Raw genomic sequence first — 15796 nt, forward strand, 5'->3', positions numbered from 1 at the left:
TTACCTAAAGGTGATGTATTCGGGGATAAACTTGCATTTTTTTAAGCCGCCCCTCCCCTCCGAGAGGAGGTGTGGAATAACCCTAGAGGAGGGAGGCGAGAGGGCGCATGCGCAGGGGGTGTCGCGCTGGCGAGGCGGCGGGCGGGCGGCGCAGGCCATGGCCGGTGGCGGGGCCGTCGCTCGGGTGGCCGCCCACAGCGCCCGCTTGTCCCGCGGCGCCTTCAGAGGCTGGGGAGGGCAAATAGTTCCGGCGGGGAGCGACTGGAAGGGACAGACGGGGGCTGGGGCTGGCTCGGGGGTCGTTGCCCTTTCCCCCGCCTCCTGTCCTCACTTCACGGACCGGCCGGTCCCGAGGTGGCGGCGATCGCCCCGTGCCCCGGCGTGGAACAAACACGGGCAGCAGGGGCCGGGGGCGCCGGTTTTGTCCCCCCTCGGTGCCCTATAAATTAGGGCAAAGTCGGGGGGGAAGCTGCCTTCTACAGGGGGAGGGCAGCTTTGTCCCATCTGCCTTCACCTGCTGCTTGGGTCTCTATGCACAGGAGGAGAATACGTGTACAGGTGGAGCTTCTCCTGTAATAAAGTGGATTATGGCTTTAGAACACATTAGCCGAGACAAGCAGAAATAAACTCCCTTTTCTTTCACGTTACAGGGTTAAAGGAAGGAGACGCTGAAGCATCTGGTACTGCTTATCATTACACACATCTCTGATTAGATTGATTCTTCTCTTCCCAAGAATCACAGTAACTGTCAGGACTGAAAGACGGAGGGAGACATTCCTGGCCTAAGAGTGGAAAGAGCCTGGATCAGGGCATAGGGCAGGAGGAATCCTGTCTGGTTATTCCCCTGCTTTGGTGGGTTTTGGCTGGGGAATGGCAGGCTGCATGCCGAGGTCCCAAGAAATTGGTCATCTCCCTTGGCAGGCCAGTGTTTACCAGTTGCAGGAACAGCTTTCTGTAAACAATCATAAGGGGTTGCCCTGGTTTAATATCTTAAGAACTTCACTAATGTTGCTAAATCAAACCCTGCAAGCTTCTGTGTGACACGAATTATTTTCCATAGGTGAGGAAAGCAGAGAAACATAGCAATTTAGTAAGGTTCAATAGAAAGTTGGTAATAAAGCAGGTAATAAAGTCCAGTGCTCCCTCCCACGCCTGCCACAGACCAGCCCTAATGCTATTTACTAATGCTAAAAATAATCACATATAAAAGCTGTAATGCCACCAGTGATGAAAATGGGCCTGGTGGGAGACAACTGTATTAGCTTGCCTAATTCTTTTTTGATCACATGTATCTGTGAACCATTACTGGTTCACTGCCAGTAAGCTTGAAAAAATGTATATTACATTTATTTGAATGTTGGCAATGAAAGAGTTCTAGACTAAGAGTGTTTCTACACTCCCCACAGAGAAAAACAAATCTAAGTTTTGCAGCCTCTTATTTCAGTATCAGCATGTAGGAAAGTGGATACAGTACCTGCAGCTACTAAGGTTTGACATAACATGCAGGGACCAGAAGTATCCACTGTACTTTGTTCATAGTCCAACCAAAACTGCTTGTTTGGTTCCTAGCTTTGGCTAATTGTTCTCCCTCCTCAGACTCCTTTTACCTGATGAGAAACATCATTACCCGTAGTATTCTTACAGGAATTAATATCACAAGCTCAAGGGTTTGTGTCACTGAAGGTTGGTGGGTTTTCATATTGAACTTGGCATCCAGCAGCTCCAGAAAGGTCAGAGAATGTAATAAATATTAAAAATATCTTTTTCTGTTGAAATGCTTGACACTGATGGCAGTGTGCCAAGTCCCTTGAGGAATAAATGTCCGAGGCAAATTATGTCACTTGAGGGTTTTTTTCCCCTCCTGTGCTCTCTCTGCCGTTGGTTATTATTATCACTGTTACCTTAGGTAGAGCAAGAATGGGGTAATGGTTTTAAACTAAAGGAGGATAGATTCAGACTAGATATAAGGAAGACATTTTTTACAATGAGGGTGGTGAGGCACTGGCACAGGTTGCGCAGAGAGGCGGTGGATGCCCCATCCCTGGAAACATTCAAGGTCAGGTTGGACGGGGCTCTGGGCAACTTGATCTGGTTGAAGATGTCCCTGCTCATTGCAGGGGGGTTGGACTAGATGACCTTTAAAGGTCCCTTCCAACCCGAACTATTCTATGATTCTATGATTCTATAAAGAATGCATGAGGGGGACAATGTCAACTCAGAACACAAATGGGTGATCTGGAAGCACTATAATGGCAGTATCTTGCTTAGGTTTGCTTTCCTCAGAGCTGGAGTGGAGGAGAGAGCAGGGAGGTAAGGCCTTGCCATGTTGTCAGTCGCTGTTTATGGTTGAGAGAAAAGGAAAGGATTGAACTCTGGAGAAAGAAGAGGGAAGAGGACTGCTTAGTTCTAGAGAGGAAGGGACCGCCATGTTAATATCCTGCCCATGCACCTCAATGGCTTATAGTAGCTCTGATTATTGTGAACAGTATAGGCCCTGAATCTGTCGTCTGTTCTGTGGGGTTTTTTTCTCCCTCAGAATACCAGATCATATTAATCTCTCCAGATCTTACTCTTCAGGTATGCTGGTGGTAGATCTAAGGGGTTGACTAGAGCTCTTTGGGCAACCATTCCACTCAGCAGGAGACTATGTCAAAATATTTGAGACAGCAGAAGTGTTGTAAACATTTCTGAATGAAGTGGTTTGTAAGAAGAGATTTTGAGGAAGGGGCGAGTGGCTTGTGGAAAGAACCAGGGAACTGTTTTAAACATAGGAGTGTGAAATACTTGTTTAATAAAGGTTTAAGCATGCTTGAACTGTGGCTCCCTGCAGACCAGTCAGCAGCTACACAAAGAGCTTATAGGATGATAGTAAACTTCCCCACCTTCCACATGAAAGGCCTTGGTCTGCTTTCTCTAATATAAACAGATAGAATAAAAGCAACTGGTCTCATTAAGACGGTCCTCTCCTATGCATTACTCACCTTAGTCTGAGGATTAGTAAAAACCAAACAACGTAAAATAGTTCTTAATGATGTAGCATCATGTGCCATGGGAAGGCATTGAGGTAGAAACTGGTAGGGGATGTTTATGAATAGAATAGAATAGAATCGAATCGAATCGAATCGTATCGAATCGAATCGAAGATGCATCATTTCCACAGCTCTTGCACAGGACTAGAGAGCTCTTCGCATCATAAAGATCTGATCCCATATTTAAAAGTGTAAAGCTACACACCATTCTGAAAAACATGGAGTAAGACAGTCTCTGCCACAAAAAAGGCTCCAAAACACAGCTTGACACAGACAGCAGATGTTGGAAGCGTTTCTAAGTGAAGTTGTTTGCAAGAAGATATCTGGAGGAAGGAGCAAATGGCTGGTAGAAAAGAAACAGGGAGCTGTTTTAAACATAACAATGTGAAAGTCTTTAGCCATCCTTTTGTCTAAAACCAAATTCATGTGTCACTGGGCTTGCTCCCGTTCCTCAGGTACATTCAAATAGCTGTGAGCCTTGACACTGCTGAAGGGAGTCGATTTAACAGTGAAGAATAGCCAGAGAGCTCCCTCCCAGCCACATCTCTTTGTTCTGTGACTCAGTCCTCATGTCACAGCAGAGGAAAGGAAAGAGCATGACCTATCTTCAGCTTTATATTCCACTGCAGATCTGTCTATGAAGTGGTATTCCCTAAGGTTGCTGCCTCTTTTGTATGTCCAGAATGCTGTTACACAGCTAAGAAAGAGTAGAGAATGTGTCTTAAAGATCAAGAAGGCAAGAAAAGCCCTAAACTGTAGCCTAATTCTTTCTCACATTATTCCAGTGCCTCCCCTGACCTTCTGGGAGCTTACCCTGCACCAGGAGAAGAATAAGGGTGCTGCATTTTAGAACTGCATTTCTTGTTTTGGAGAAGGAGCTCCAGATTTCCCCAAAGCCACAAGCATTTCATGGGTAGAAGGAAGAAAAGAGAGGCTGGTGATTTCTTCAGAATAAATAACAACTGGCTGTCCTTCAGTTACCATAGAAATCAGTCATAAGCCAGGACACAGACAAAGTCCTTAGCCATGAGCATGGTTATACCCTTTGTTAACACTAATGATGGAGAGTTAATGGAGACTGAGCCATGCTGGAGGCTCTTAAAAACCTGATTTGATAGCCAGTTATTTGGGTGACATGCAGGTGGCCTGCAGGTCAGAGCTTATGGGTTAGCGTTCATGGCAGTTGTTCTCAAAAGCCTGGCACATTCACAAATTTTGGCACCGTTAAGTGTATTACCACCAGCTCGTTGGAGTGATGATGGTGCACATAATACAGAGTGTGTAATAACCCTGTGCTCTAACTCTGAGATTGGGAGAGTCTTTCAGATCCTAAGAGACTTTGGCCAGGGAGGGAGGGGGAAGAGCTTAAGGATGAATGATTATTCTTCCTTCACTGAAGAAAGAGGAAAATAAGCTCTTCAGTTGAATAGCAGCACTCTCCAGGAAGGGCTGGGCATAGCAATAACTTCTGTTAGCAGTGGTAGTGCTAAAATACAGTGAGCATACACACAGCAGAGGGCAATCACATCTTCATTGTTGTAAAGATTCAACATCCCACCCAGAAAAGCTTGTCTGGACAGTGGCGGAGCATTGAAATGAGGCCTTGATGTTAGCTGCTATTGAGAAGTCAATGGGGGGAGCTCAAGACCCACCAGGAATAATTTTTCTTCAAGACCTTGAATAAATAGTGAGATGCCATTGTGCTCCTTTTTAAAGAGCATCAGAAACAAGGCAGTTAAAAAGAAATAATCAAAGTGGAAGAGTTAGGACCTGCATCTGTTATTGATGTACACATATTTTTTCCATGCAAAACTCACGCTTGTGAAGTTGTAAAAGACAGAGTGGGTGCTTTAAGTTCGCTTTCCTGGTTTTGCAAACCATCTGCTAGTTTGTGCCTGCAAATGGGAGATGGCCGCATATCTGCTTTTCTGCAGATGTGATGTTGGTGGTCCTCCGTTTCAAAATTTGTCCCTGGGAGTCTGCTGGATGTGTCTCATCTAGCCTTACCCATCACACTTTCAGTCGGAAGTGTACGGTTAGTGTCCCTTGAACAATGCTTAATTTTGATTAATATCATTATTATAAAGTGCTAAGGTGAGCACGAGGTTTTCTGAATGCATCATAATTAGATTGCCAGCACTTAGGTTCAGGGAACGTCTCCTCCCGTAGGTGTAGGGCACAAGGTTTGCTGATGATGTTATATGTGTTTTACAATAAACAGTAGTATAAGGAGTGCCAGGTCTTCTTCCTCAGGTGGCTGCAGTGAGAGGGAAAGCCGTGAGGCTGTCAGGCTCCAAGGATTCGTGCAGACCAGGGTCTCCCTTTGCCCAGGTGAAGCTTTAATGAAGTCAGAGAGACTCAGGCTGGATCTAAACCTGCAGAATAATGGCCTCCACAGTTCAATTGTGTTAAGTGCTGCAAGCCAGAAGCTTTTCTAGAGCTGACAGAAAGTGCTGGTGCTCAGTTACTTTACAGGATAAGCTCTTTATTTGTCTGCTTTAACAAACGGCATGGTGTCCGTCTCCTGTGCACTGAAGTCACCTTTCCATGCTAAGTTTCCTACGAGGGCTTTTTAAAAGAAAAAGGAAAAGAAAAGAAATGTAGAAATAAAGGATAAAAAAGTCTTTAATCTTTTAGGAATATGGGAACTTGGCTGTATTTCTAAGCAAAACCCGCTCCTTTAAGTAGTCATATGCTGCACATTTCCCAGGAGAGTATTTTAATGAAGGTTGGGGTTTTTTTTTAATTCTAGTCAGCTTTAGGAACACAACTCTTTTGCGCTTGTAATGCAGGGGTCTTGGCCTGGGGTCTACTCCCCTTTGCATTCCTCACTTCCAGTGAAATTTCTAGTGTCTTGATCTGTCCACGGTGACTGTGCTGTTCTCCACTTGAGAGAGAGACGGTCAGAAGCATCACAGGTTAATATTTCAGAACAGGGAATATTCAAATGTTTCCTACAGTTTCTTTAGCTAGACCAATTTATTTTATCCTGCAGCTGCACAGGAATGCTCAGCAGGGAGGTCAGATAATAAATTCAAAAAGCACAGATTTCTACATTGCCTTTTGTCATAGATTTATTATCAAATGTGTCTCTTAAAGTCTATTTACATGATTTTTCCTTTAGGTAATTAAATACTGTGCTGAACAGAGCGGGGATTCTCCCAGTTTTTCACCCTCGGGGTAGCTGCATCAGAGAGAGATCTTTCTGTGCATCCAGATTCCCACCCAGTTTGTAGTTGCCCTCTCAGTTTTTTCTTCCATTCTGCGGACAAGCAGGCTGGACATTTTTGAATCCTTGGAGTTGAGAGCTCTGCCCTTTGTGCCTTATGGTTCACACATACTGTGCTCTCTGCTGATCTGAATAGCGTTGCTAACTGCGTATGTCAAAAGAAGCCATCCTTTTAGGATTTTCACTGCTTCAGTGGAGTGACTTGATTCTTAATAGTGGCTGATGCCGATGAGGATAAGCCGTTGGCTGAATTTCTGGATCCATTCAAGGTTTCACATCTGCTAAGTAGGGTGGTTCCTTCAGTAAGAACAGGCCCGCCCAAGAGGCTCATAATATTTCCTGCTCCTGGGTGGTGATCTCAAGGAACAATCTTTCTTGTGGTTATTTGGTGCTTCCAGGCCTGGCTGGGACCCAGGAAGATGCAGGAAGCACAAGAGAAGGTATTGTGGAAAGGAGAAGACATAACAGACCTGCATTTTCTAAAGGTTTAGAGATGGATGAGGCTCAAATTTCAAGGAAGGATCAAATAAACCCGTATTTGTGCTGGTATAGATTTCATGGCCTTGCTAGATAACAGCACAACCTAGATACAAACCCAGACTATTCTCAAATCTCGGCATTTCAAGACATGTCTCTCAGTTTTTGTGTTTTGCTTATAACAGTGATGGGGAGAGAAACTCTACCTTCTTTTTCAGCTTCTGTTGCAAACAATGGCTTGGAAACATGGGTCTGACAATCTCAAATATCAGGCTGACTGTGCAAAGAACTAAACATTTCTTAATAGCACAATTTTAGAGCCAATCTGATTATTTTTGTACACTTTGGTGGCAAGACTCCACAGCTGGCTCTTTAGAGATTGTCATCTGATTGACTCTTGATTCAGTTGGCAGCTGGTCCCTATGTTTCTAGTAGGTTAACCCAGAAACCAGAATGAAACATTCCCAAACACTGGTGTTTGATCAGGTGGGAACATAGTCTTTTGGAGTACCTGAAATGTTTTTGTTCTGCAGCCACAGCACCAGCAGGGTGCTGCTTTCAAATCCTAATGCGTGTGCACGCCCTGGAGTCCCCGTGTTGAGAGGTACCTTACATTGCCAAGACAATATTCACAGTATGTCTAGCTAATTTTAAATTATTGACTTTATCGTTGGTGAATCTGTGAAGGAAAGCCTTAGTACTGTTCAGTGAAGGCCTAAAATCCAAATCAAAGCAAATGCATTTATTGATTTTAATTAACTGAGCTCAAAGTGATAGTAGCTCAAAGTAACAATTGCTGAAGTGCTGTCGTTGGCCTTGAGGTTTCCCAAGGCTGCCTTGTGTTTGTCCTTCTCTTCTGCAGTAATCCACAAAGATCCCTATCCCCTGGAATGTCAACACCTAGCACTGCAGTCAAAATGAAGAGTAGGATGACAGAAATTACTTCTTCCCAGCCCGTCATTCTCTCCTGAGGTGGTACGGCTTGCAGCCAGCTCCATTTGATGCAGATTACACGGCATCTGTGTAGATGTGCATCTCTGCACATAGCGTGGTCTTTGGTCTTGCCAACCTTGCATGTCCTTGGTTTTGTTCATGTAGTTCTTGTAAGCGTTTTGTCACAGGAGGATGTGGTGGATGGGGGTGAGGGTGGTGGCAGGGACAAAGCAACAAGACTATAGTAACTAGTTATTTAGCTTAAATAATTGGGTTTGGAGCTCTGCTTGGAGAGGAGGGACAGCCGGGCTAAGGCGTGGAGCTGCTAGCACTTCTGCGCTCCCTACTTGATTTTTCAATTGCTTTTGCTCTCCCTCGTATGGAATCCATTTTGTTATTTTGACTTCTCTCCAGCTAAAGTGTTTTATGTAGTACCTTGGATGTTACTGAGTCATTGATAAGTACTAACAAACCATCTGCTTATCTCAATTTGAGCCAGAGAATAGGCTACAAAGCACGTCAGGGTTGGTTTGTTTTTTTTTTCTCCTTTTAATATGTCAGAGAAAAATGCAGCAGAGGGCACTGTGTTGTTAGGTTTCAGGGGAACATTTACCGAATTGCACTGGGTGGCTGGGAGTAGCCTCCTTCTGAACGCCTGTACAACTAAATAATAGAATATTAAAAGCACTTCCTCTGAACATGAGGGTTTTAGGGTTTAGAAAGCAGTCTTTTTTATGCTGTAAGGACTTGGCTGTTTTAATTTTTAGAGTACCTGGGAAGTGCTAGCATCAGGATCTTTTTCTATTATGTATAGGATCTGAAAGACAGCCTCATTAAAGGAGCAGCGTAGAACACAGATGACATCGAGCAGGCAGGCTACCTATGTTTTGTCATTTATGTTTTGTCATTTATAATAGATACTTCTTCCAAACCTTTGGGATTCTCACAGCACTTGGCAAATTAAATATTTGAATGTTGTTAAAGGGAAGCTTGTTCAAGGAGGCTGGGCAGCTGTGAACTGGGACATGGATACCGCTGCAGGAAGAGGTGGGGTGCTGAAATTTCATTTGAGGAGAGTCCCCATTCACCCAGAGCATGTCATGGGACATTTTTAAGTGTCTCTTCAATAAATATGGCCTTGTTGAAGGCATGACTGGAGGGAGCTGGGTACAGTAAATAACATGCAGTGTTTTCGCAGCACTGAGCTCTACCACACGGCTCATCGCACAGCAAGCTGTGTGCAACCCCCTTTACCTTTGACTGATGGCTGAAGGTGAATCTGACGCATCTGGAAGTGGAATCTATGGTTTTAAGAGGCCCTGTTGGTTCAGACTGAGGCTGGCAGTGCAAAGCCGTGTCCCCATGCCAGCCTTTGCTGTTAAGATAACGTTGAAGCTAATGTTAAGATAATTAATTCTAGATGCCTCAGGTCAGTCGTGAAGGTTTCTCTGGTGGATAGGGACTCTGCTGGGATAAGTACTGTACCTCCCTGAGCTTCCTCTGGAGCAGGGTTTTGGTCTCACAGACTATACCCACACACAGTGAAGCATAAATGCACAGAAGAGGCTCATGAGGTGGACTAGGTTGTTCTTCTGCTTGAAGTTAAGTGTGTGCTTAGATACATGATAATAGGTTATATTTTATGTAATTTGTAAAGCTAGATTACTGGAAGAGGGAAAGAGACCCGAGGAGGAGGATGGACTTCGCTGACGCCATCCTGTCAAGGGACTGCCGGTATGGCAGGACGTGCTACGGCTGAGGAGCAGGTAGAGCCCTGGAGAATGCAGCTTGATCTCATGGGAGCAAAGGAGTTCAGTCTGTCCTGTTTTGGGTCAAAATAAGGATGTCCCATTTCAATGTAAGTTCATGACCTTTCCTATGGGTTATCAAGGGAAATGGGAAGTGGAGAAGCAGCTATAAAAATGAACAGCATTATAATCTCCAAAAATTAGATGAGGAATAAAAGGAACAAGTGGAAAGCTTTCCCCTCTCCCCATCACATAAATGATGTTCTTATCCTAGTAATGGTGACAGGAGGTGGTCAGATGGCATTATTTAGCTGAATGGCCTGTGTCTCCGTGTGTGCTCGGATAAAGTTCAAAATGACCTTTAAAAAAAATCCATTTTTAAAGATTGTTTTTACTTCAGAAAGGTCCAACTTTAGTAGCTTAAATTTAATTTTGTTCTTGAGGGAACTGGCTGTGGGAAGGGAAGGCAGCGCTAGAGATGCTCACAGTAAACTAATAGCAGGTAAAATGTCATTTAAAAAAAGTGAGTGGAAAGCATGTGTCATTGCAAAGAGGAAATTAATGAATTCTCTTCCCCTAATTTCTTTTCTCAGGTTTGCTTTCTGATGTCTTTTCTTCTGACTGCCACTGCCTCTGGTTATGTTAACACAAACTGATTAGCTGGCTCATTGGTTTAGACTGAACCCAGGGTCACAAGAGCAGGGACGCCGTAGCGGTCAGCTGCACAGGCTTGCAGGCATAGTCTTGGGAACAGAGGCACCTCCAGCTCTAGAAACACACAGCTCACAGGACAGTCCCCATTGCTCCTCGGTAAGCACAGACTGTGGGGTTTGTCCTGTAAATCTCTAGCAACAGAAGGCTAAATTGACTGCAAGCACTTCACAGCTGTACCCCAGAAGGAACAACAGTGACATATAAGCACCAGTAGACATGTTGTGGAAGGCCAGGGACTTAATCACTTCTTAAGAAGCAGTAGTTGCTCTCCTTAGTTCTCATGCTAAGGAAACTGGTCTTCAGGTTAGTAGTGATGCAAGGTGAAGGAGACATTGCAGGGAAACCCTTGCTGGGACTGACTGGATGAGGCATTCTGGCACTGGCCTGTTGCACAGGAGCGGAGCCACCTGTTTGACCCTGAGTTGGTCTTTGCTTTCATGGAAATTTGATTTTGAGCTCCTTTCAGTGTTTGTTGCTTTTATGTAGAACACAGATAATAGTCTTGCCAGTTTGCCCCAGTAAGAATTCTAAAAAGCATCTTTGTGGCAGCTGGTAAGCAGTCAAAGGAGTGGGCGAATATCTGTTGCAACCAAGAGAAGAAAAAGGGCATCTAAGTCATTGAGGTGAGCAAAAAAATCCTCTGGAGTTATCATTACTCTCCATAGAAAACCATCCTCTCTCTTCATCTCATGCTTCCTCTTGCTGCTTGGAGGATCCTGGCTGGATGCTGGGAGCAGCCCAACACCTTCATTCTCTGAATTTGGGATTTCTCATAAAATGTATCCACTGGATGATATCACGCCAAGCCTCCTTTCCCCACAACACATGGACCTCCTGGTCTGAGCATTTCTAATGTCAACCAAAGACTGGCTGCCGAGCCTCACAGGACACTTTCATTTTCTTGCACTTGAAGCATCCAGCTGCCTGGTGAAGCGAAGCTGGAATTAGCTGTGCTGGCGGCTTTGGTTTGGCTTGTCCTTTGGTTAAGCTGCTGACAGGCTAATTCACACTGCTTTGTTTTCCCTGGAGATCCTCTCCTGGGCTCGTTGGGAAGAATAAAAGAGGTCGGGCTGGGGATGGATGGCCAAGACTACCCAAGTGTAAGAACAAAATGGACAGGCCAATATGGGAGGGTCGTGCAGATTTGGCTGGGTCCTCTGCTGCCCTGGGATGGAGGCATAAGCAGCTCACTGTGGACTGATGGCTACATGGTGCTTTGGATGAATTTTTGCACGTAGCCTCCTCTCTGTCTGGATCTCACTGCAGGACGATGCCCGATGGCTTGGCTGTATTGGCAAGGTAGCAGCCTGGCCCCTTCTCTCAGCCCTGGTGTGTGTCAGAGATAATGTCCAACAGGAGATCCAATTAGAAGCTTGACTGGCTAACCAGAAACAGCAACTGGAGGCTGAAGTTGGTGTGCCTGCTGTGGATAAAACTCTACCTGCAAATCCATCTGAAGACTGCTATTGGAAATCATTGTATCTTGCTTCTTTATTGCTAAGGAATAACCTATCTGCTTCTAGGCCTCTGATGCAATCACTCATTCACAGGAGTCCTGTAAATCTTCATTTTTTCTCTTCCTGCCACCAAACACAGTAGATCTCCCTCTAACAGCAGTTTGTGTTGGAGCTAATTCTCTGCTGAGCCATTATTATGGCAAACAAGGAATTCAGATATAATCCCGTTGGCCTCTCTCTGCAGGAAGAACTTGGACCTCGACGTACTGGCTTCCTGGGAACATCTGCAAGCTCAACTTTTTTTTGTATTATGTAGCTGAGAGTCTGGGCTGTCTGAATGACCCCAGGCAGATAGTCAAAGATGACTTTAAAGGCTGGATAATGTATTTCACAACTGTATAATCCTGCAGTAGCCTGGGGGTTTAGAGTTGTTTTGTACTGTTTTTGATGTAGGGCTTATTTTTGGTTTTATGAAGAGATGTTGCTTTCTTAACTAACACTGCAGTAGCTTACGAGCTGTTCTGCAGAGGATCCATTTGCTTTAGGCTCTCTGCATACAAACCATTACTTTTGGGGCAGCTGTGTTCAGACATGCACATGGGTGGAGACATGCTGGCCTATGGACATAAATGCACTCCTGCACATACACGCAGTTACTATACTGACACTGCCACATGAAGAAAAATCTATATCTTCTAATGTCAGATTTATGTACCAGCACAAATACATGCTCATACACGCAGGGAGAGAACTGCCTGTCTTCAGACACATACAGAGGCATGTGTCTATACGGAGATGTGCAGAAACAGTCATAAATGCACTTCATTTAAGAGGCATCTTTTTATAATATTTGTTCATGTAATGGTTGTGCACGTATTATTGCCTGCATCCTGACTCTGCTCAGACCCCTCTCAAGTGACAGTTTCACCTTAGCCTTAGAATACATGAATTAGTGATGCAGTCTAGAGGAAAAACGTGGGGCCATAATGTAAGAGAACATTGTAGGAGCCCATTTTGAGCTATTTTCCTCTCCCTTTCCCCCAAAACCCTTCTAGTCTAGTCATAAAAGGTGCTCCTCCTGTTTTTCTCCTCCAACATCTTTCCTTATAAACTTTAATAAGTAATCAAGTGTGATCAATGCCAGCTACTACTCTCCTGCTCCTCCGCTTGCTGTTATAGTGCAGAGCGATTCTGTAAAAACGACCTCCTGGGGATCCTGCATTGATTTATTCTCAGCTGATCTGAACATTCAACCATTTCCCTTCTCGCATTGTCCCTGGTAGAGCCTATTCTGGAAACAGAAGGATGCTGCAAAGGCACCGGCCGGTGTGTGATCGGGATCTGAAGCCCAAGACAGCCTCTCTGGTGACATGGGTGCAGCAGGGCAGGCACGGCTCAGGTGCAGGCAGGGAACAGAGAGGAAGACTCAAAAGGGCCACTTAAATGTTCTCTTTTTTGCATCTATTTGCAAGCCATGAGTAAAAAGGCACCATATGTTTTCCTGCCGTCAGAGCTCACAAGGGAAGTGGTATGAAATAAGGAGTGAGTTAGGAAGGTAAAGCTCTCTTCACCCATCCTCAGTAAGCAACAGGAGTTTCACCAGTGCAATATGAGACAGAGCAGAAGGGTGGCTGAACGAGGTCGTATCCAACAACCATCTAACCCGGGTCTCTGGTATTGGCCAGTAATGGGGGGTTCTGGAAAGAGAGAATAAGAAAGAGGTCAGATGGATGGAGTGGCCCTCTTCTGCTGCTTCTCTCCAGCAGCCGACAAGCTGCAGTTCCAGGGACAGTCTTGGAGCTAGCATATGTGCTAATGGAGGAATTTTGCAAACAAGCTGGGTTTGCTGCCCCAGCGTGAAGCTAGAAAAAAACAAAGAGAGCTCGGGGCAAAGGCACATGGCAGCCCTATGGAGGCCAAAGCAGGAGTTCAGACTACGATCCTCCCTGTGCTGCAAACACAGATGCAAATAGTATGCGGTAAAGTATGTCAGTCTCTTAAACGGGAAGCTCAGGAGAAATTAGCCCAGCTGCACTGTCCTTGCTCTTTTCCCCATTTAGAGAAATGAAACTCAGGGACTGTAGACCTATGCTCATGGTGCCAGTGTTGACCCTCTCTTCTTTCTAGCTGAGACAGATGAAAGAAAGGAGGGTTTGGATGCGATGAAAAAGCACCAGAACTCTGGCAACTCTGGCAACGGTGACAACTCTCCCCCTGCCAAATCAAAGAGTTTTGGGTTAAAGCCTTGACATCAGGGCTCTGTAAGATACATAGGATCATGAGATAGGTAAGGTTAACAGCAGGTTAAAGCCCCAGGTATCAGAATGCCTCTGCTTTCAGCACATCTGTGTTTTCAGTTTGGATTAAGTGCTATGGCACCCTTTGATACAGGAGTCACCTTACAGCCTGCCTGTAGCTGTGACCCACAGAGGCTTCTTCTCTGTGCTCCCTCTCCCTCCCCTTTGGTGCACAGCCCATTGCATCACTGGAGTAGGACGAGGATAGGGAAACCCTCCGACCCCAGTGTGCAGCCTCCCTGCATCGGGGAGAATAAAATCGGCTTCTCCCCTCAAGCAATTATAAGCGATAGCTATTTTGCTATTCAAGGATCGTGATTTCAACACTCGAGGGGTTAATGCACCAGGGAGGCAGCTGATGCTTTCATGCCGGTATGCTGTATCAAACAGCACAGTTTCCAGGAAGATGAATATCCGTAACCAAGTAGCACAGCAGAGCCCAAAGCCTGTTCAAAAGAATTCTTTTTGATGATCTGGTTTTATTACTTTCAATGAACTGGAGTCTCCAAGGTACCAGCGAATAAGGGATGCTGTAAAGCGGCATCTTGTATACATGTTTCAAGCTGCGTCTGCTGGTGCTAAAAAGGATGAAAGAGAAACTGCTTAGCAATGACCCTAGGGCCTAAACCCAGCTCAAGCTTCCACGGGGCATTTGCTGAGACAAAAAGAAGATCTTAACCATTTGCACTGGGACATGACAACCGGGACACAGCCTACATCATTCACTTTCCCCACTGGGAAAACGAATCCATTTCCAGGACAGAGCATGTGGCATGTGTTATATGTTTCATAAAAGCTCTTTGCCAACTGAAAAAAAAAAAAAAAAAGAAATGTCAAATCAGGAACAGGTAGATGTGAATTATGGGGCTCAGTGCTATCTGGAGAATCTAGGTGATTTAATAATACGCTATGTGAGACACTACACTGGTCAGAAACCCTCTACAGAAATACAGTGTTTAAATTCACCGTTCTTGTTTTGTCTCTACATAATATGTGGATTTGAGTGTAAAACACAGCTTGGACCGTGAGTACATGGACCCACCTGGGAATGTGGTTCGACGTGACCCCCACCAGACATGTGAAGGAAGGCAAAAAAGCGAAACCTGATCAAAATCAGCAGAAGGAGCACCCAGTCATGGTTTCTTCTTTAGGCACCATCTTGCCATTTCTGTAACAGCACTAAGGAGAAATTTTATAACTGTAGACTGGAGCTCAACTTCTAAATGGATAGGGGCTAAACTGTGCAGAAGCCCAGACTGTTTGAAAGTCGTCTTATCATTAAAGGATGTCAGCTAGTGCCCTTTCTTCCTAAGCTCTGCGTATACCATTATAACAATATTAGCCTGTGCATTGCCTCTCAGTGCTTTCGCTTTGGAATTCAAATCATGTGTATGTTTTATAAAAGGCTCTCTAGTGTGAGCCTCAGAAATACATATGCACTCTCCAACTGTGTGGGTTTTCTCTTTCCTGCCTAGTGCACAAATTACTCATTGTAACATGATAAATGAATGGGACTGTGTAACCCTCTTTATAGTTTACAGTTTTTATAGTGCTTTGCCACCATATGTTATAAATTCATGAAGCAGTTGTAGCGTGTAACAGGTTTTTCTGTTTGTTTATTTAGTTATTTGCTAATTCTTACAGCTGTATATACATATATGGATCTGTGTGTAAATATATATAGATATTTGTGTGGTGGACTGAAGCCTAGGAGAAAAGATCAGCTGCATCTGGAGAGCACTTGAGGGGCAGAAAACAAGAAGGATAAAAATATTGCCTTGATATCTGGTGAGAAGTGAGGAGATTGAATAGAAAGTCACTTCACAGGGAAAATTCACATTTCATGGTCTGCAACATTTTGGGGCAATTTCTGCTAAAATCAACTATATTGTACAGTCAAGGAAATACAGAA

At 44.7% G+C, this 15796-nt stretch overlaps 1 long non-coding RNA gene across 1 annotated transcript; it reads left to right on the forward strand.

Moving 5' to 3' along the window:
- Positions 1–194: 194 nt before the first annotated feature.
- Positions 195–15481, forward strand: LOC140658038 (uncharacterized). Its single transcript, XR_012044577.1, has 4 exons — positions 195–558; positions 651–680; positions 9326–9526; positions 10010–15481. It is a non-coding gene; the product is annotated as an uncharacterized lncRNA (long non-coding RNA).
- Positions 15482–15796: the final 315 nt, after the last annotated feature.

The sequence above is a fragment of the Ciconia boyciana genome, chromosome 11 (genome assembly GCF_034638445.1).
Source record: "Ciconia boyciana chromosome 11, ASM3463844v1, whole genome shotgun sequence".
In the NCBI taxonomy this organism is placed as follows: Eukaryota; Metazoa; Chordata; class Aves; order Ciconiiformes; family Ciconiidae; genus Ciconia; species Ciconia boyciana.